Raw genomic sequence first — 5,197 nt, 5'->3', positions numbered from 1 at the left:
GCAAACTTCAAGGGCTCTCGAAGACCGCTGAAACTAGGGGTGGCAACTCTCGACCCAACCCGTAAACCAACACTGACCCAACCCGAAAATATACGGGTTTGGGTTGAGATTTTTGACCCGCCAACCCATTAACCTGCCAACCCACCAACCCGTTTATTTCATGGGTTGGGTTGGGTTATCTGTTTGGGTTCGCGGGTCAACCCGCCAACCTGTATATATATATATATATATATATATATATATATATATATATATATATATATATATATATATATATATATATATATTACATTTAAAAAATGATATATTTAACTATTAATTAAATTTGATTTCCATCCGTATTCATAATATTTCATATCATTGTATTCCTTCTGTATTCATATGTGACTAATCTGCATTTGCGGTTCATTAATCAGAAAAAGAAAAAATACATGTCGTTATTTTCACGAGTCACAAACGAAGAACACATCCATTTTCTATGAATGTTTTTATTTTTCATTTTTATTTGGATGTTATTGATTTTATGAATTTATGTTGAAAACCTTTTTTATGTTAATTACTTTAATCATTTTATGAATTTATGTTGAAAAAATCTCATTTTTTAAAAGGTGTTGTTTATTTATTAAACGAGGTTGGGTTAGACTCATTAACTTGTGAACCCGTGAACCCATATACTTAAACGGGTTATATGGGTTGGGTTGGGTTGAGGTTTCCAACCCACCAACCCGTGACCCGCCAACCCGTCAACCCATATATTATATGGGTTGGGTTGAGTTTATGTTTTCTGACCCGCCAACCCGTCAACCCGTGACCCGTTAACCCGAACCCAACCCAATTGCCAGGCCTAGCTGAAATTGGTCTTAAGGGCAAATCGCTTGTTACTACTTCTACTCCTACCGCCGCCCCTATTCTGGCAATCAGGAAAAGTAGAGGGAAGAAGAGGAAAAACCCTTCGAAGGGTACCAAGGGAAAGTCTCTTGATGACTCCTCTTCAAGTGGAACCAAAGGTGGTTCTGTCACTCCTTCTTCCAACCCAAAAGAAGCTCAATGCTTCTATTGTCAGGAAAAGGGGCACTAGAAACGAAGCTGCCCCAAGTACCTGCAAGATGTTAAGGATGGGAAGGTCAAGCCTACCCATGCAGGTATTTACACTATATTGTCTAATAACTCATCACATTCTACTTCTTGGGTTCTTGATACAGGTTGTGGTATTCATATATGTTCTGATTTGCATGGCCTAAGAAGAAGTGAGGATGTGGAGCACGGAAAGATAAACTTGATCATGGGTAATAGAAAAGCTTCACCCGTCACCAAGATTGGAGTTTATTCTTTGTTGCTAAGTGTGGGTTAGTGTTAGATTTGAATAAGTGTTGTTACTCGTCTGAAATGGAGAAGAATATTATTCCCATACATGGCTTGTACAAACAATGATTTACTTTTTCATTTGATAATGAAGTTGGTGGTATTAATGCTTTTTATAATAATGTTCTTTATTTTAAAGCATTACCTTGTGATGGTGTATATGAAACTGTGTCGGTTGTAGACAACTTAGGAAATAATGTAATACATATCGATTCTTCTACTAGTTTGGATAAAGCATCCTTGTGGCATTTTCGTCTTGGACATGTTAACAAGAAGCGCATAGGCCAGCTCCAGAAGGCTGAAGTTTTGGAGTCGTTTTACTTAATGTCAGATGATAGTTGCGAATCTTGTTCGCTTGGAAAAATGACAAAGTCACCCTTCACTGGTACTTGTGCTAGGGGTGAAGGTTTGTTGGACCTTATACACACAGATGTGTGTGGACCCTTCAGAACGCCACAAGGGATGCTAACCGCTTCTATGTGACTTTTACTGATGATTATAGTAGATATGGTTATGTCTACTTAATCAAGCATAAGTCAGAAACCTTTGAAAAGTTCAAAGAGTTTAAACAGGAAGTGGAGAATCAGTTGGGCAGGAACATTAAGATGCTCTGATCCGATCGATGAGGAGAGTATCTTAGTACAGAGTTCCTTGACTATCTTAAGGAATGTGGAATTGTTTCACAATTGAAACCTCCCAGAACACCACAGCTTAATGATGTGGCTGAGAGGCACAATCGAACCTTGTTAGACATGGTTCGTTCCATGATGAGTCGAGCTTCGTTACCAATCTCATTCTGGGGGTATGCCTTAGAGACTGTCGCCCATATCCTTAATCTAGTCCCTACCAAGAAGGTTGCCAAAACACCTCACGAGATGTGGACTGGGAAAGTTCCCAATTTGGACCACATCAAGATTTGGGGTTGCAAAGCTTTCGTGAGACGTGAGACTCAGGATAAGCTCAAACCTCCAAGTGGGAGATTGTTGGATTAGGTGTCTATGTCCATAACTATATTTAGTATGTACTTGACCCGGCCTGGCATGGTCCATTTGGGTTGCATCTTCATCACAACTGTTGGATAGACAAAATGATAAAAAGGACACTTACGATTTGTTAATATATTATAAGTTCTAATATATTAATATGAAATCATATTATTTAATTAGTATTGATCAAGAATTAATTTGGAATTAATTTTGTGATAAAAAAGAGACTAATTAAATATATGGGGATTGATTTGTAAATCATTCATTCTTGTATAGTGGGCTTATGGTTCATGATTCACTAGATTAGGCTAGGACCCATTGGGTGCTCCATGGATGCTCCATGGAGATTATAACCCATGGATCATGGGGGAAATGAAAAGCCATGCACATTATGGTTTACATGGTGTAACCCTACATGTGACACACTATATAAAGAGCTCCATAGCTAGCAAAATCGGCCACTATTATAAGACAAGGAGGGCTAGCCAATTTTGTGATTAAAGTGTTCTTCTCTCAAGTTATTCCAAGAGTTGTAGGTGTTGTGTGAAACATTTGAGGCATCAGATTTAGGGTGCTAGGCTCACAAGGTCTTAAGGAATCCTAGCTACAAGAAAAGGTATGTCATTCTACTAGTTTTTATATTACAAGTACCCCATGCCATGCTAGTTAGGATGTAAACCTTGGAAAAATCTTATTTGCATGAATATTAGAGAAAACATAGATCCAAGGTTTCTAGGGTTGCATGTACACCTTAGGAGTGTTACAATGCTCAAAACCCATAAATCCTCACTATATCAACATGGTCTAAGGCACCAAGGCCGACCCTTTATCGGATTGTATACTGGTATTTGTTTGATATGCTTATTGATCTGTTAGATCGGCGTCCTGGTAGTTAGGACGGTATTATGTTTAGTGACCTGGTTTAGGTCGGTATCCTGGTATATAGGATGATGCTATGTTTAGTGACCAGGTTTAGGTCGGTATCCTGGCATATAGGATGATGCTATGTTGGTGACCAGTTAGGTTGGTATCCTGGTTGTAAGATGTTGCTATGCTATATGATCTGTTAGACCGATTTGTTTGTCTATAGATTGTTATGTGATTATCTGTTATATGTGCACATGGTTGTTTGATTGGGGGTTGGTTTGAGGCGGGTCCTGCTTTGTGCTGTAGGCCAACATACCCAGGGCGGACCGGATAGGCTGTAGACCCGGGAGGGCACATAGCCAGGCCGAAGGCCCGACGAGCGGTCCGGATAGGCTGAAGGCCCCGAGAGGGCAGTCACACTGTAGACTCGAGATGCATGATTGTTCTGTATTTGTTGATATGATATGATTATGGTTATATGATGTTGGTATTTTAGGGGTAACTCACTAAGCCTTCGATCTTACCGTTTCAGTTTATGGTTTCAGGTTCAGCGGATGGCCGCGGGAAGGCGAAGGCGTGACCGTACACTTCCTCGATTGATGATTATGATTTCTGGGAACTCTGATGTTTAAACTATTTTGAAAACAAGTTGTAATGACATGAATGGTTTTAAACGAGTTAAAAAGTTTTAAATTGGCTCGAATTTTATGGATGTTACATAAGGATTTTTTTTGGTAATATGAAATTACTATTATTCAATTCTTTTGAGTTTTTAATCTATAGTGAACAACTTTTTTAGGTTTCTGGTGTGTTTTGAAAATGAATTACAATAATTCTTATGTAGTTCTAAGTAGATTGTCAGTGGAATGTTTTGTGATATTTGGAGTTTTTTTAGTGTCCCTTACTGTCTCTATTTTTGGAGGTTTTGTTGTTTTTTTATCACATTTATGTCTTAAAGTTTTGAATTTGACAGTGTTTATGTTTGATTGGTTATTTGTTTTTCCTGATGCTTAGATGCAGATAAGATGTTCCCGTCAACTTGGAACTTGGTTGACAATGTACCGGGTCGTAAGACGGTCGGGTGCAAATGGATCTTCAAGAAGAAGATTGACATGGATGGAAATATACACACTTATAAAGTGTGACTGGTTGCGAAGGGCTTTACTCAAACTCCGGGAGTTAACTATGATGAGACCTTCTCACCAGTAGCGAAGATTAAGTCTATTAGGGTTTTGCTGGCCATAGCTGCATTTCATGATTATGAAATATGGCAAATGCATGTCAAAACCGCTTTCCTTAATGGAAAGTTGGTTGAGGATGTTTACATGAGTCAGCCAGAGGGTTTTGTTGATGCAAAGCACCCTAATAGAGTGTGTAAGCTTGAGAAATCCATCTCTGGATTGAAACAAGCATCTCGCAGATGGAATCTTTGTTTCGATGAGAAAGTCAAAGAGTTTGGTTTTTCGAGGAGCGAAGATGAGTCCTGTGTGTATGTTAAGGCTAGTGGGAGTATAGTTAGCTTTTTGGTATTGTATGTGGATGACATACTACTCATAGGAAATGACATCCCAACCCTGCAGGAATTTAAGTCCTGGCTTGGGAAGTGTTTCTGTAACATCCGGATTCCCAGGTATATTATTTTATTATTTTATTTTGGAATTTGTTGAGGGACTCGGCGAGTTGGTGCTTAGACTCGCCGAGTAGGGTCGCGATTTCTCATCCGGATTAATGACCGGACTCGGCGAGTCCATGAGTGGACTCGGCGAGTCCACGCTGTTTAATGAAACCCTAATTTTTCCGGGTTTGGGACCTATTTAAAGGCCCTTATGGCCGTCATTTGCGGCCATCAACCCCCAGAGAGAAACCCTAAGTGATCTAGAGTGCTTGTGAGGAAGGAGAGGCCAATCTTGAACTTTTGTGGGTATTTTTGCAAGAAGGAAGTGTTCAAGGCAAGAGGAAGCTGAAGGAGGTGCGGTTTTGGT

This window comes from Lactuca virosa, chromosome 9 (genome assembly GCF_052849685.1).
Source record: "Lactuca virosa cultivar CGN04683 chromosome 9, Lactuca_virosa_CGN04683_v6, whole genome shotgun sequence".
Classification (NCBI taxonomy): Eukaryota; Viridiplantae; Streptophyta; class Magnoliopsida; order Asterales; family Asteraceae; genus Lactuca; species Lactuca virosa.
This window is presented reverse-complemented; position numbering follows the sequence as displayed.